Source organism: Sceloporus undulatus, chromosome 3 (assembly GCF_019175285.1).
Source record: "Sceloporus undulatus isolate JIND9_A2432 ecotype Alabama chromosome 3, SceUnd_v1.1, whole genome shotgun sequence".
Classification (NCBI taxonomy): Eukaryota; Metazoa; Chordata; class Lepidosauria; order Squamata; family Phrynosomatidae; genus Sceloporus; species Sceloporus undulatus.
Window position 1 is genome coordinate 228,372,602 of NC_056524.1, and position 18,006 is coordinate 228,390,607.

Sequence of the window (18,006 nt, forward strand, 5' to 3'; positions counted from 1 at the left end):
GTGTCAATGGGTTTGTTGTAGCTGGGACTAACAATTGGATGTAGATCATGAATTATACCATCATTTATTAAAGAAATTAAATAAACTAATAAAAGTACATAGCACATTAACTGGACAGTACCTGCAGAATGTTTAGCAACTAAGCTGCTTGACGTGTACTTATTTATATCCAAGACAATATGCAAATTTTAAATTTTAAAACAAATTTTAAAACCAAGTGAACTGAGAATCTTAACATTATATTGCTAGACAACTATTTATGAAAACTGCAGCAGCAAAAGAAACCAAGTTCTATCTTGTAAAACACATTTGCATGTTTCTCTAGTAAACTAATCATCTTAGTTACAGATGCCTAAACTAGCAAGCTTAGAATGTAATTTCCAACAGTTCAACAATAGGCATTTTACAATACAGAACACAGCATAGTAACATCTATACTTAGCTGACCTTTACTGGGAGCTTGGGGGAGGAAGGAGGATGAAAGGCAGAGGAAAAAGCTTCTTTCTACCATAAAAGAAGAACACCAACCTAAACAGTAGCATAAAGCTGAGGGTGACTGGGTCTGGATAGATCTGAGAGGAAAGCAGCTGACCACCAGTCAGTACATAATGGATTTAGAATAAAGAGACAAGTCATGTCCCATTTCTGAGTATGCATTCCAGTTCAAGAACATTACTATTAGTTTATAAACATCTGGTTTTTTTTTAAAACATTAGTGGGTGTGTTACATGTCATCTTAATGTATCGGGCAAGAAGTCTGTTGGGCCTATTTTCAAATAAGCATTCTTAGAACTGTGATGGACATTCACTGCCTTAATTCTATGGAGAAATAGATGTCCATTCTGGTGGTATTAAGCCAGACAATTAAAACTACAGTTGGCCACCCACATTTTCTGGTCTCCTTTTGTAGATTTGCAGATTTGATTAATATGTTCCCTCTACTCTAGGTCCTCCAGTGCAATTTTATTATCAACTTCTGCTGGAATTTACCATAGAGTCATCCTGGAGGACCTAAAGATTACTAGAGAAGTTATCTCTCAGGTTAAAAGAAATTGCAATTTTTCTTTATAATTTTGCTCATATTCAATCGCTTTCCAATTTTGCCGGGGGAGGGGGGCTGTTCCCCTAAGCCCCATGAATATGGGGGCTGACTGCAATGTGAGATGTATAAAACCTCTGACTCTCTCTCTACGTAAATATATTTACACATATTGCCACTGGACTGTATGCCCCCCTTCAAACTACAATGGTAGTTAAGCTTTGAAAGGGGGGGGGGGAGGTAGCTAGGTTGACATTTACAAATGTTGACTTGAGTCAGTCACTGTTTCTCAGCCTAAAATACAGTTGGACTCCATATCCATGGATTCTGCATCCACGGATTCAACCATCCACAGCTTGAAAATATTATTTTTAAATAAATCCAAAAAAGGAAAAAAATATTTTGAAATTTTATATAAGGGACACCATTTTACTATCCTATTGTATATAATGGGAGTTGAATATCCATGGATATTGTTATCCACAGGGGGTCCTGGTACAAAACCCAGTGGATGCCAAGGGCCCACTGTATATCTTAGGATCATTGTGAAAATAAGGAGAACTAAGAATAAGCAAGTTCTCACAACTTCCTAGGGGAAAGGGTGAGATAAAAAATTATTAAAAAGAAGGATCTACTATAGTTCAGAAGCAATGCTGTTGATGTTGTGTGTCTTTAAGTCATTACTGATTTATGGTAATCCTGAGGTGTACATAGTTTCCTTGGCAAGATTTGTTCAGAGAGAGAGAGAATGCCTTTGCCCTCCTCTTAGGCTGAGAGAATCTGACTTCCCCAAGATCACACAGAAGGTTTCCATGGCAGAGCAAGGATTCAAAACCTGGTATCCAAAATTATAATGAATCACTTAAATCACCTATAGCATGCTGGATCCTCATAGGCAATATTTGTGGCTAAAACTTTTTGTGTGTAAAAGAAAGCATGACAGGATTCTGGAAGACTGACAGAAAAAAGTTTGGGTCATAGTGGAATCTGTGCTAATAATAAAATGGGTAAGATGTGAATATTTTAAAATAGACACCAGAGAAACCAACTGTGAATGACTTTTATTTACGGCACATGGCCAACTCATACAAACAGCAAAAATTAGCAATCACAGATCATTCAAGACACTAATCCCAATAATACAAATAATGGATGGCATCCTAATGTATTATATTCCATCAAAATACATATATGTTCATAGCTTAGACAACTTGATTCTAAATGTTCCATTATGTAATTAAGTTGGGAAGGTTGACAATATATTTAAAATATAACTTTAACATATTTGTTTATAAGCATAATCCTTTAGTAACCATCTTCAACTGTGTATCCAAGTTATGAAAAATGACAGCATAAATCTCATTCACTCTAACTTAAAAACAGAACATCTGAAATAATACAATCAAATTTTTCTGCTTCATAGAGGCACTTTATTTAATTGCAGAGGTGTATTTGTGTGTTTTCACTGATTTTGAAAGTTTAAAGACCTGTCACCTCTAGGGAGTTCTGTTAGAAAGTTTATTGCTAGAAAGTTTATAGTTATTTATACTGGTAAAGATATAAGCACATACAAAAACAAAACACATTGAATAGATATGTAATTCATTTACTATATCAGCAAACAAATCAAAGCAGCTTTTACAAACACTGCTGGAAATTCTGAAGCAAAACAAACTATTTTATGTACATGTTATGCTTATATGCTTCTCCATTCCTCTAAAATGAAATGATGGCTACACCATATCCTTCTCAGAAAGACAGTGCATCTAATACTCACATCACCCCTCAAAAAATTAGTACACAGTAGGATAGCAGAATCTTCCTCTTTCATTGGGCATGATATCAAAGACACCTCATTCCACATTTTCAGCTTGGAGAAAAGGGAACCATTTGTACGGGGCATACAGAAACAGAAAATTGCAATAATAATTTTAAGAACTGAACTTAACAATTTCTGCCCCTTCCCCCAATTTTATAAATGCAAAACAGCTTACTATTTTTAATTAACAAAATACATTGTAAACTCAAATACAACAATAAATCCAACATATTATAACATCAGATTTTAAAAAGTGTAAGAGTGGGTATATAAAATCATCAAACCTAAATGAAAACGTTATATACCATATTAAAATAGTAGCCGAACTAGACTGGACAAACTGAATCAATGGAAATAATCTAACTGTTATTTCATCCTTAATCCCATTGATTTAACAGGCATATTTTAGTCAGGACTAGTAACTGGGCTTAAGCCAGTTTTGCAGCACACCTGAAGAAGAGAAAGTCAACAGTATCTCTGTAGGGAGAGAATTCCATAATCTTGGTGACATAACAGACCTTCTCTCAAGACCTATATGTTGCACTCATGAATATAATCTGGTGAATGAATGTTGGATGCCATTGTCACATTCACATGAGGTTGTGACAGAATGCTAGTTTTCTACCTGGTTTTTCCTCCTGGAAAAACTGACAGTGCCCCTACCCCTCTCTAAATTGCAGCAGTCACATATATGTGCTACAATAATCAATATGGAATTTATTCTCCAGGAGGAGAGCACAGGTATGCAGCCATAGATATTTTAGGCACAAATTCTGACTTTAATGTAGGAGTCTGGAAGGAAGGCTAAGGCCCAAAACAGACGCATATAAAACACCAGTTTCCACACAGCTTGGGGGTGTGGTGTTTAGATTATGCATACCCCCCAAAGCAGCAGATCTTTTCTGCTTCTTACCATGGACCATTTGGGACCACAGCAGGGGCCAGCGTCAGGACTGAGGCATGTGGTTGCCATGGTCCCATGGCGCTCTGGTCAGGAAAAGTCCAAAAGCATTCCCTTTGCAAATGGATTGAGTTCATACTGGTACTTGATTTAGTACAAACTATCTCAATAACAAATAATTTAAGGAACTATACTTGTGCTTGAATTGAAAAAAAAAGTTTATAAAAAGGAATATCTCTTCATTCTTGTTTAATATTACAGTACTTCTGTGTTCAGTTATACACTACCTATGAAAATGAGAGGTTTTTCCAACTTAAAGTTTGTTGCAAGGACAAATAAGAATGTAAATAACACAAGTAGATTAACACATGAAAAATAATGTAATTTGAATGTTTTATTAGAATAGTGTATAGAAATTCTTTTATATCCAAACTTTGTTGACATGTACAGTAGAATACCTACCAAATTCAAGGTGTCCTGATAATATTGGACTTGTTTGTAATGGCCTAACTATGTTTGTATATACCAGTTTGTCTTTGAGATTAAAGGTCTTCTGAAACCCTATTTTAGGAGGAGCAGATTTCCGCTCTAGAAAGAATGTGCCAATGTTTTCAAAGAATGTTTAAATTGCAAAATTAAATGTAATAGATGAATTTAAATAATCCTGTGTTTCTAGTTTTTATGGAATTAATGTTTTCTAACAATGCTTTGAGATTAAATTAATGCTTATTGTAGAACTTGACACAGATATCCTTTGCTTTCTAAGGATTATAGTAGTTTACTGGCATTTGTCGTAAACTGATCATAAGAGATATTTATTTTAATCATAGTAACTGAGTGTATAGAAGATTGAGTTTCAAAGAACAGGAATAACAACTCTGAAACTGTAAAAGGGCACTTCTATCTGTGGGTTTCCTGTAATTGGAAACTGATAATCTATTGTAACAATTCTTAGCATAAATAGCTAGAAAAGGAATTGAAAACCAATCCTGCTAATCAGAAAATTCGATGAAAGGATTGACAGTATTAATCTGATGGACAGATGCATTTGATTCACTGTGATCTTTGACAACAATAAACATGTCATCAATGTATCTTGCATAAAACTTCAAATATGAACTAATTTCTTTGTGGGTGAATACCATTTAAACAATTCCTAACCTATTGCTCAAGCAGTTCCAAGGCAAGAACTTGAGATTCAGGTGGGCACAGACTGGAGAGAAGTCTAGCATTCAGTGCTGTCCTACAACTAGCCTGAAATGACCTCCAAAGTACTCCTGAACAATGCCATCATTATACTATATATTGATGTGCCTAGTTTCCATCTTTCCCTTCAGTCTGTGAATAATCTCTTTTTGGATTACAGCCCCTGGGAAGGTGAGAACCTGATGCTGACTCTGTGGACAAAAGTTTGGAAGTTTCCTTCTTACACTACAACTCCAAAAGTTCCCCAGCCAGCACAGAGATTTGGGGGGTTGTGGTCCAAGATGGTAAGTCTTCTAAATTTTGCATTTTCCACATTTCAATCCACATAGCTCAGGATCTCAGTACAGTATTGCACAGGTCAGTAGCATCAATCATAAAGTACTGCCACATTAGAAAGCTGCAAAGCTATTAAGCTGCCATCTAGTGAATAAGCAGCTTAGGAGGTGTTAGAATAATATTTTGAAAAGGAACATAGAAAACTAAACTAAATCAGGTGCCCAGTTCAAGCATGTGGCAAAAGCTCCTTTTTGGCTGAATGCAGAAATATGACAGGCAGTGTTGCTAGAAACACAGACATTTACCAAGAGAAGATTTAAACTATAGTGACCTCCAGAGTACTCCTGATCAGTCATCATTATACTATATACTAATGTGCCTGGTCACCCACTGACCTGGGTGTAAGTGTTATTTAATGTAACAGGACTCAGTTCTGAGGAGACATGTATAGGATAACACTACAACTGGCAGTGATTGTATACTAATTTGTAAAATTTTGCAATACAACCAGTGTATTGCTTAGTAAAGGGGTGGACCAAGTGCATCCATCAGACAATGATTATCCCAAACCTATTTGTGGGACTGTCCTCCCAGCTCCCCAGGCTATTCTTTCGGGGGGGGGGGGGGGGAAAAAAGCCCTTCCTCCCAATTTTCAGGAACAGAAATCCAGCTTTTAAATGGGTTGCAAATCAGAAATGGAATTTCGGTCACTTTTAGTTTAAGACTTTTGGGAGTGGGGGTCGCTTATGTTCTGGCATTTTTGTCGATCTGTTAGGTTCCCAAAAAAGTTCTTGCACAAACAAAAAAAGGGGGCAAAGGCTCCCACAGCTGCCAAAGTTGCCCAATAGTAAAATATACATCTCTGATTTAGGGGTACATCTACACTGTAGAAATAATGCAGTTCAACACCACTTTAAGTAATGCAGCTCCATCCTATGGAACTCTGGGATTTGTAGTTTTACAAGTTCTTATCCTTCTTTGTCAAAGAGTAAAACTACAACTCTCAGGATTCTGTAGGATATCCAGTTAAAGTGATGTCGAACTGCATTATTTCTGCAGTGTAAATGTGTCCCTAGTGAATATGCTCTGCTTCAGTTCAGTTTTGGGGAAAGAGGTTAGAGACGCTAACATTTAGACTAATAACAATCAGTGTTAAACTGCACATAGGGCACCCACAATAAAAGAGATCCATGCTAGAATGGACAGGGCTGTGGTTTCACAGGATTGTTAACACCTTCCATCTGACTATGCATCTCTTTTTGGTTCTGATAGACCAAGCTGTGATAAGGATGTAATGAAGAGAAAAAGAACAAAGTAGAAATGAAAGTTCTGCTAGTTATAACTGTGTAGGCCACTGCACACAAAATTGTCCCTGCTCCATTGTCAGATACACCAGAGGTCAATCCAGTGCCTTATTCTGAATAAAATCCCTATTTGAATTGGCTATAAATTGCTGCAAATGCAGTGTCATTCCTTGGTTTCCTGCCAGGCAGTATTCTAGTGTCTGTTCAGCTGGCAGACAATCCTCATTACAGAATGTGTCATCCAAATTAGGCTTTTACAGTACCAGCGTTAGAAGCCTTCACATTGCTCCCTATTCTTAATTATTTAGGTGGCTGGGAAGAGTTCTTGAAATAGCAATTACAGTATATGTGGTATAATATCCCCCTATTTGGTTCAGAGATGCTAGGTGTGTGGGGTGAGGAGGAATCTATAGTGCAAAGGCACTACTGCTCACCAGGACCAGCAGCACAGTTCCAAAACCATGCCAAAATTTCCACCCACAGAATTGAATTTGAAAAGTACTGACTATACATCTTTCTGCCCGCAGAGGATCCTTTTGGGTGTTTCTCAGTCATAGTTATGTTTGCTTTAAAAATGGTGGCTCAATAAGATGATTTCAGAATACCACTTAGGGCCAAAACGTGACATAATATTTTGTCATTCCTTTACTTTGACTTCCAACACACATCTGTCCTACTTCCCCTGTTCTTAGTAAAGACTCCTAAAAAGTAAACTTGGTAGACCACAAATGCATAGAAAAGCTTTCAAAACATTTGTGCCACAGACCCTTAGCAGGCATACCAGTGATTAGATGGACATCAAACAACTACAGTAAAGGCAACTTTAAACACCTCTATTTTAGGGATATTGAGAATGCTTGCACATTTCCTTGTCCTCAGAGAGAAAAGGAGTTTGATTTTTGCCACATTAATTTTTTTGTTTTTGGATTGTGACCCTTGTGACCCTTCAGAGAAAGAAGTCATGCCAAACAAACCTAATCTCTTTTTTTGATAAAATTACCAGCTTGGTAGAAGAAGGGAATGCTGTGGATATAATATAACTTGATTTCAGTAAGGCCTTTGACATGCTTCCCCATGACATTCTTGCAAACAAGCTAGTGAGATGTGGGTTAGACAAGGTAACTGTTACATGGATTTCTAATTGGTTGATTGGCAGAACCCAAAGGGTGCTCAACAATGGCTCCTTTTCATCCTGGAGAGAAGTGGCCAGTGGGGTCCCACAGGGTCCTGTCCTGGGCCCAGTGCTATTCAACATATTTATCAATGACTTGGAGGAAAGAATTGGGGGCATACTTATCAAATTTTCAGATGACACCAAATTAGGAGGAATAGCTAATACCCCAGATGACAGGATCAAAATTCAAAATGACCTGAATAGACTAGAAAGCTGGGCCAAAGCTAACAAAATAAATTTCAACACAGAGAAATGTAAGGTACTGCACTCAGAGCGGAAAAATGAAATGCACAGATATAGGATGGGTGACACCTGGATGAATGAGACTACGTGTAAAAGGGATCTAGGAGTCCAAGTAGACCACAAATTGAACATGAGTCAACAGTGCGATGCGGCAGCTAACAAGGCCAATGCGATTTTAGGCTACATCAATAAAAGTATAGTGTCTAGATCAAGGGAAGTAATAGTGCCATTCTATTCTGCTCTGGTCAGGCCCCACCTGGAATATTGTGTCCAGTTCTGGGCACCACAAGGATGTTGAGAAACTGGAGCACGTCCAAAGGAGGGCGACTAAACTGGTGAAGGGTCTGGAAACCACGGCCTATGAGGAACAACTTAGGGAGTTGGGAATGTTTAGCCTGGAGAAGAGAAGGTTAAGAGGTGGTCTGATAGCGCTGTTTAAATACTTGAAGGGATATCATATTTTGAAATTCTTCATTTGCATTATGTGAGTGAACTAAATTAAGATTTACATCTCTACTCAAATTTATAAGTTTTCCCAATTTGTTCCCACAATAACCATGAAATACATCAGAGATCCTTGCTTTTTTTTTAAAAAAAAGAGTTAGACTTCCACTTTTTAAAACAGTTCTACAAACAGAGCCGTCAAAGTAGAAGACTAATATGTATTTAATTTTGGGATAATTATATGGTCAGAGATAATTATTGGTGTCTTTGTTTGTTTACATACAACTGTAGCTTAATTAGTTCAGTAGCAATTATTGGACCTTGATAAACCTGTTCTACTTTAAGCAAATATTCAGTAAGTTCCGATATGATTCTGTTAATGTATGTTTTAAATATCACAGGTAAAGAACGCAGGAGTGGGGTGTCTAAACAGCCCAGTTTTGATGCAGGGTTTCTTGGAAATTCCAAGCAAAACCACCACTATTTTACCCTGGGGTAAAGGCTCTTTACCCCGGGGTCAGTGTGGACACATTGGATTGCTTCTGAAATAGTGGGATCAGGCCCAATCCCACAATGGGGGGTTTGACCTGTGTCATCTAAACTAGATGATGCAAAGCCAGGAGAAAGCCAGGCCATTTGGCCCGTATAGACAACCCCTTTGTCTTATATGGTTTTTAAAATCAGTGAGGAAGTTTAGGGTTTTTTTCTCTCCGATTAAGTAACTAAAGACATAAAGCCAGAAACTATGGATTTAAGATGTCTACCATGTAGTGTATTTGGTTATCCATTTATCACTGATAAAACATTAACCCCAGTCTGCAGCTATGTGGGAATTGGAACATCTATACCTGTAATGTCAGCCTTTGAAAAAAAATGTATGATATATTTGCAGTCCATTAGCAATTTAGGAAAGCCAATTCAGCACCCAGATGAAGACATACTGGCCAAACCTATGCAGGGTCCTTTAAATGTCCATCTTATCTTATTTCATAAGAACAAAGCACAACTTGTCATCTGTATTGCTACTTGGAAAGAAATCTTATGGATGGTCAACAAATAAATAAAGATAGCAACTATTTTATCTTGCTTACAATTGTCAGTGTTCTAATAGAGTGGGACCTTGGTATCTGTGGGGGATCCATTCCAGATCTTCAGAAGGATAACAAAATCTGTGAATGCTCAAGTCGGGGGTTCCCTGCTGCCACCTGGGATGCATTGGCTGCACGGTCCCGGCCTCAGGAAGGAAGTGCTGGGCCAGGAAGCAGGAAAGGGATCCAGAGGATGCTCCAGAGAGACCCCAAACCTCTTCTTCCCAGGAAGCCTGTCGGGGGATGAAGGGATTCCTGAGGTTGCGGCAGCTGTGGCTTCCTGATCTGCAGTCAGTGGCTAGAGCATGTGTTGAGGCAACACCGCACACCCTCTTCCTGTAAACACTTCTCTTCTTCCCCCTTTGCTCAGGGTCTGAATATGGCGATTTAAGCCAGGTTCTCAAGACCTGGGGAAACCCCAGCCCTGCCTCCTTCTGTGAGTGCGTACATCCGCATCTTCCTCCTGATTTACCCACCAACTCTTCTTGATTTATGTGCCGATAACCCAGGGCTATGGAGCTTAGCTGCTGGGCCTTTCTTCCCCCAACCCTTCTCCTGAGAAAGGTCAACCGAGGATCTGGGGGAGCGGGCAGCTCCTCAGGGCTCTGGAGCCTGCCTTCCAAGGCCCAACCCTATTGCCTGGGGCGCCCCCACTGGAGGCACCTGAGGGAGGGGGTGACCCTAAGGGCTGGCAGGCAGAACCTGGAGCGTGTGGTGGGAACCCTGCACCCTGTGGATCCTTCCCTGGCCCAGGTGAGGCAGGCGGAGGATAAAGCCATTGTCCCTCCTCCCTCCCAGTGCCTGGAGTGCACATGGCCCCCTCCCGGAGTGGGGCCTCCAGCCCAACACTATCACCACTGCCCTTCTTCCTCTCTCCTGGTACGGAAAGGCGGCATGTTGGAAGTTCCCATGGCCGGTGTGTGTATGCACAGCTATTTTGAACAACCGGGGGCTTGCCATCCGTGGATGCTGGAATCCGCGGATAGTAAGTCTGCAGATAAGGAGGGCCCACTGTATTCTAATCCCTTGTCTGCTCTCTCTTCTATCACTGTCGATTTCCTTAAGAAATAAAAACTTTCCCTATTTAGCTTTTGCTGTACAATGTGAATATGTGGTTCTCCGTGGACTAAAAACTGTGACATAGATACAAATATGGTACATAAATAGATAGATAGATTTACATTATAACAAAGACAAACAAACTAGGAGCAGGGACACACCTTGGGAGCAAATTTGCTTGCCTTGAAATCATCCCATACAAGTGGACAATGAGAAAAACATACATGTACAAGATACAGAAGACAATGACATGAGGTAACCTATACTGGAAGTGGACAGAAAGCAATTTAAAAATTGTACTGTTCATATGCACTGAAAGGGCACCTCCATAAGTGAATCTAGATGTATGGAAATTGGAACTGGGATGTGCAAATTCAGCATTTCCTATGGAAATATCCTAAGGCCTGTTACAGACAGGCCAAAATAAAGCTGCTTCGAGTCACTTTGGAGGTATGGTATTTCAATGATGCATGCGTCCTAAGAGTCCAAAAGCCGCACAAAAGCCCACCTCCAGTCCCTAATGACTGGAGTGCAGTGTGTGTGGCGTTTTGGCTCTTAGGACGCATGCATCATTGAAATACCATACCTCCAAAGTGACTCGAAGCAGCTTTATTTTGGCCTGTCTGTAACAGACCAAAATGTCTAATATTTTAAATGCCACTAGGCCAGACCATCTTCAACTTAGGTTACATCAGCATTCCTCAACCTGGCTCCCAACACATATTTCTGACTACAACTCCCATAATCCCAAATGATCAGAGTCACAAATTTCCACATGATCAGTCAACTCTGTGACTATAAAGGTGGTTGTTTGAAACATCTGCAAGGTTGTGCAAGGCTGGAATAGATAATCTAGATGCTATATACTGATATTCTAATTTTATTTTACAGCCCTTGTACCAAATTCATTGTGGGTTTGTTCTTGTTCAATAATCATAATGAGGTAAGGCTTGCTTCCTGATTACAAAATGAGGCCATGTATCCCTATGGAATAATAGCTACTGTTATTGCCATGCTCTGTTGGCCTAAGCTAAGGCCTTGATTTGCAAATTCCACTAATATTTGAAGATTTACATTTTATGATGACGAATCCCCAACAACATTTTCCCCTTCTTCTTCAAATATGTAAAAAAGCATTTTATCCTTGCAAGCTAAGAGTGGAAGCTGAGGGATCTTACCATCATTCAAACTGGGATTTACAGCTTAAGAGCAATTTTACTAAAGTGATGTTGCTATCACGCAAGAAGCCCTGATAAATAAAGGATGTCAGAGGAACAGCAGTAGCAGCTGGTGCTAACGCCACCAGAAAAGGAAGGAAAGCAGGTCATTTTTTAAAGTGCAACAAGCTATAACCTTAGAAGAAATAAGATCAGCCATAAGAAATCCATAGCTTGATGGAACTCTCGAAAGAAAGAAAGAAAGAAAGAAAGAAAGAAAGAAAGAGGAACCACAATCCCAAGGGGAAATAAAATAAAAATAAAAACTTTTCTTCATTGCTTAGCAGCAGCATGTACATCTTTGCACTATACACTATTCTAGCAAAAAATAAAATGAGTATTTTAGGGATATCAAAGACAGTCCTAGGTCAGGTTGGACAGGTGGCAAACCCATTTTGGCTGCCAAAGGCAACCATGTAGGTCAGAGATGTAAGTGAAGCAAGCATGCTGTAAAATTCTCTGAGAAAGCATGGGAACAGAGACTCAGTATGAACAGGAAAATAAACTCTTGTTCCTCTAAGCATCATAATCCAGCAGATGGAAACCAGCAAAAAGGACATGAAAGATCGACTGTGACAAACGTTTCCCTTCAAAGAGAGTTAGGCAGTGACCTACAGACAGAACTGGGGCAAGCAGTATCTGGGGAGGAAGAGGAGACAGGAATAGTTGCCTTCTCTTGGTACATGGAAAATCCATTACACTAAGCTTACCCTGCCACAAGAAGTCTGGAGAGTTAATGAGAAGTGCCATGGATCAGCAGGAGACAGTTTTCACAGCAAGCATTATGAAGCTATTCATTTTTAAAGTAGTCACGAATATGCATTTAAAAGCTTTCCTTTGAAATCTTTACAAAAACTGCCCCCCCCTTTCCACCCAAATAATTATGTCCATGCAACACCCATTAGGGTAGATACAGGCTGAGATACACTTAAATCCTATCAATATCAATAGGTCTTGTACTGGTCATGATAAATCTGTGCCATGTAGTGGTTTGAGCACTGGACTAGTATCCTGGAGACAAGGGTTCAATTTCCTGCTCAGCCATGGAAACCCAGAGGGTGACCTTGGGCAAGCAACACACTCTCAGCCCCTCCAACAACAACAAAATCCCTGTGATACGGTTACCATAAGTATGGAATGACTTGAAGGCACACAACAACAAAGTGTAAATAACAGTATAATTCAACCCACTATCCAGACTCAAGTTGTTCGAATTTTGTATACTTTTTTCTGCGTATGTTATATGCCTACATGCAAGACAGTCCTTTAAAAACTGATAGTTATCTGAAGATGATAGCCTCCCTCCCTCCCTCCCACCATGAACTACATTTCTGTGCAAACACTCTTGTCCAGATCATTGTTTATAAGAACATTAACCCTGTAACTGTCCATAGCAGAGAAAAGCACACACTGTTCTCGAGATTACCACTCTTAACCCATTTCCTCCCATAAAAGGTTAATGCAGGGGTTTTTATTCTGCTTTTCAGCCCCACTCTGTTCTTCTTCCTCAGCACTGTCTGAGAAACTCAGAGTGCCTCACAATGCATTAATAAATTAAAGCTCGGTGCCCTTACAAAGAGAGGAAGCATCATTTTGACTTAAGTGCAAGTGATGATACTAAGCAAAAAAAGAAAGAAAGGTGCACTAGGTCAAATAAGCTAATGATAGACACACATGGAAGAATGGCCTATGCTTGAGGTTTTTTAAGACTCCAGAAACCTATTTTCAGCAACAACACAGTCACGTCACCAGGGGCAGGTTTTCATCCCAGCCCCACACAATATGTACGTGTGTATGCCTTCAAGTCACAATGTAGAGTCCCATTAAGTTCATTAGCAGAAGTAGACACAGTAAATAAACTGCCTTTCGTCTGCTGCTGGTTTTAGTTACAGACGTGGCACCATGTGACTCCAGATAATATGATCCAAACCAATATAAAGCTGAGAAATACCTCTTTGAGGACTCCCCTGTTTTCTCCCTGGATGAGTCTGTTCACAAAGCAATCTTATCTTGTTATGAATGGCTTCTGCCACTAAGGGCAGGGAGTAGAAAGGAAGGCAAGGCTGCTTAACGCCAAGGGATGGCCGCTTGGGTGACCTAAACAATAGTTGATCTCTTGTGGACACAACTTCTTGAGCTGCACATTTCTGTCAGATACAGCCCCCAAACTGTTTGCTAATAGAAGTCCCCAAGCTAAAGGTATTCAAGAATGTTCTAGTTTTTCATCTCCTCTCTCCTTCCCCAATTTCACTTTTTCTACAATGAATGAGATGCAGCAATTGAGAAATTTCAAAAGCAGACAGAAGTGAGAAATGCTAGAAAATAGGGATCTCAGCAGTTCTGGAGAACATCTTCAGACAGGACATGCACAGAAGACCTTTACTTTAGTGCATTTTGTTGTATTTGTATTCCGCAAGGCTCTAAAAACACACACAACCTCCCACCAGCTCCTCTCCAGGAACCAAAAAGAAAGAGAAGAGCACAAAAATTCAACTCTGATGACCAGGAAATTACTCCTACATCGCTTTCCTTAAGGACAACATCTGAGTCTATTAAAAACAGATCTTGCGAAAGAAGGACTGCTTTCTCCCACTTGCTTGTTTTGTAACCTTGCAAGGAAACAGACTAGATTAAATTTAGGATGTGACCCCCCCCCACACACACACACACACACATCTCACACTACAAAACTGCATTTTATCATGACATTAACCAGGTCTCTCGCTGTTGAGCTGGACTGACTTTTGCCTTGCCTTTAGCAAAGACAGGGAAAGTTCTCCACTGCTTGTTGTTGTTGTTTTGCAGTCTGTCATCAAATCTAGTAAGTACTTTAATGACCTCTTGAAATAAACATTAGTTGCAGTTGGTTTTATTGTCCGGCTGCATCAATGTATGTGTGCGTCTATGTATATACAGTATATAGAATGAGAGTTTTGATCACACAAGCTGATACACCCACACACATATCCACTCACACATATACATACCCACACACACAATGCATTAGTTCATATATACACATACATATATGTGTGTGATCCCCAAAGTTGATATATACATACACATATGTACACATGAGTGTGTGTGTGTATACACACATGAATGCAAAGAGAGAGAGAGAGAAAGAGATACATGTGTGTGCGATATATGAGTGGGTGATTGCCCAAGTTGATCATATATACTGTACAGACATATATATATATATGTATATATATTATATATATATATGTATATATTATATATATATATATATATATATAATATACAGAGAGTGTGTGTATATGCACACACGTGTGATCACCCAAGTTGATCTCTACACACACATATCCATATATATACAATGTGTGTGTGTATATATATATATACATATATATCAGTGTGTGTGTATATATGTCACCTACGTTGATACAGATACACACATATACGAGTATACACACATTTATAGACACACACACATATATATACACACGTGTGTCTATATGTATATATATGACTCACCCAGTTGTGATATATATATATATACACACACACACACACACACATATCAGTGTATATACACACACACACAGTTTTCTTCTTAAACTGTTGTAATCCTCTTTGATTCCTCTATAAAAAGGTGGAATATAAATTATATATATATAATCTCTTCCCATTCCTGACCCCTTCGTTTCAAAGAGCACTTACCCTGGGAAGGAGGAAGCCGCATCTCTCCCTGTCCTCCCTTTTCTTCTTAGAGGTTAGTTTATTTATATTTAAAAACAAAACAAAAAAGTATACAGGAAACCCGGATTAAAAAAGAAGAAGAAGGAGAAGAAGGAGAAGGAGCCTCATGTAAGGAAAGCAAGAGGAGGAGGAGGAGGGGAGGAGGAGGGGGAGGCAGGCGACCTTCCTGGGACTTAATGGGGGAGTGTTTCTCGGCCAGTCAGGCGGGGGAGGGAAAAGGAGGGAAGGCAGCCAAAAGCTCCGCCGCCCCAAACCCCGGCGCCCGGTCCCTGCGTCGCCCTCCCTGGGCTGAGGGGAAGTTATGGCGCCTCCGCCTCCGCCGCCTGAGAGGAGGAGGAGGAGGAGGGCGGGAAAGGCCAGTGGGCGCCCCTGACCCGGAGGGAGGCAGGAGGGGAGCCTCCGGGCCAGAGCCCCGCCGTCGCAGCTTCCCCAGGGGCTCCTCTTTCCCCAAGGGGCCTTTCTCTCTCTGGACTGCCCCCTCCTCCCTTCAGAGGCTGCCAGCCCTTTTGTGCCTCATCTTCTTCCTCCTCCTCCGCTTCTCCCTCTGTCTCCCTTTATGGCCCCCGGCTGAAGGCAGGCCGCCGCCGCCGCCGCCGGTGCCCCGTCCCCCTGGAAACTCAGCCTGCTGCTGAGATCCTCCTCCTCCTCCTCCTCCTCCTCACCCCCGGGGGCTACTACTACAACTGACCCAAAGGAAGAAGGAGGGGGACGGGGCAGATGGCGACGCCCCTCCTCCTCCTCCTCTCTCTTCTTTCTTCCTTCCTTCCTTCTTATCTTTCTTTTCCCCCTCCTCTTTATTTCTTTCTTTCGTTCCTCCTCCTCCCTCTTTCTCTTCTTTCTTTCTTTCTTCTTTTCTTTCTTTCCCTCCTCCTCCTCCTCTCTCTCTCTCTCTTTTCTTTTCTTTCCCTCCTCCTCCTCTCTTTTCTTTCTTTCTTTCTTTTCTTTCTCTCCTCCTCCTCCTGAAGTGACCATTTTAACACCAGGGCCCTCCTTTCCTCCCAACAACAGCCAGAAAACGTCCTCCTTTTTCCCTACATTTTCAGCCGCCTCTCCCAGGAGGAATTAGCCAAAATGTCCTCCATTTTGAGCATGGGTTCACATTTGTATTTGTGTTTTGAGCTCAGTCTGGCCAGAGGTCCTCCTTTTCCAGGACGCGTCCTACATTTCAGGCTTCTCTCCATAAGGAATTCCAAAATGTCCTCCATTTTGAGCCTGTTGATATGAGTGGTTTTAGGTCAGGGTGACCAAAGGTCCTCCTTTTCCAGGACAGGCTCCTCCATTTCAGGCTTCTCTCCAAGAGTTGGACACTTCTTCTAGTAACTCTATATATTGATTTCATTTACATCCCACCTCTCTCCCATCACAGGACTCAAGATGGCTTCCAAGACATTAAAAGTATCGACAACTCAAATCTTATTTGTTGTGTGCCTCTGTCATTTTTGACATACAGTGACTGTAAGGCACAGCATTTTCTTGGCAAGTTTCTTCAGCGAGGGTTTGCCATTGCCATCCTCCAAGGCTGAGAGAAAGTGACTTGCCCAGAGTCACTCTATGGGCTTCATGACCAAGCTGGGAATTGAACCCTGGTCTCCAGAACTGTAGTCCAACACTCAAAGCGAAATAACTTGCTTTATTTCACACCATGCAAGTTTTTATTTTGCCCTGCATGAACTTCTAAAATAGTCTGAACAGTGCTGTTGTTGTTGTTGTTGTTGTTGTTGTTGTTGTGTGCCTTCAAGTCATTTCCAAACCCAAGATTTGTTCGGAGGAGGTTTGCCATTGCCTTCCCCTGCGGCTGAGTGAATGTGACTTGCACAAGGTCACCCAGTAGGTTTCATGGCCATGATGGGAACCAAACCCTGGTTTCAAAGTTGTAGTCCAATACTCAAACCACTATTCTACACTGGCTCTCTGTGGGCACTAAAACATACCACCACCTCCCTTCAAGATAGATAGATAGATACACACACACACATATTACAGGTCTCCTTTATCAGAAATTATTGGGATCAGAAATGTTTGGGATTTTGGAGAGTTTGTTTGTTTGGATTTGGGGATATTTTGTTGATGTGTGTCTTCAAGTTCTTTATGACTTATGGTGACCCTAAGGCAAACCTTTCATGGGGGTTTCTTGGCAGAGGATTTGCCATTGCCATCTTCTGAGGCTGACAGAGTGTGACTTGCACAAGGTCACCCAGTGGGTTTACATGGCCAAACCAGGATTCAAAGTTTGGTCTCTAAAGTCCTAATCCAACACTCACACCATTACACCATGCTGGCATATTTGCATATTCACAATACCGTGCATGGCCAAAAGGACAAATAAATGGATTCTAGAACAGGTAAAGTCTGAATGCCCTCCCTGGAAGCCAGGATTATAAATTGAGGTTGTCCTACTTTGGAGACAGCATGAGAAGGAAAGACTCATTAGAAAGGCAATGATGCTAGGAAAAGTGGAAGGCTGTAGAAAGAGGACGACCCAAAGCCAGATGGTTAGACTCTATCAGAGCCTA

At 40.6% G+C, this 18,006-nt stretch overlaps 1 protein-coding gene across 2 annotated transcripts in view; it reads right to left on the minus strand.

Annotated features, from left to right (window-relative positions):
* SPSB4 (splA/ryanodine receptor domain and SOCS box containing 4) overlaps positions 1-15,691 on the minus strand; it is an 87,378-nt gene extending 71,687 nt beyond the window's left edge. For both annotated transcript variants that reach the window (XM_042461060.1, XM_042461061.1), the window contains exon 1: positions 15,455-15,691. The gene's annotated coding sequence lies outside the window, so the exon portion shown is untranslated. The remainder of the gene's footprint in view (positions 1-15,454) is intronic.
* Between the last annotated feature and the right edge of the window lie 2,315 nt (positions 15,692-18,006).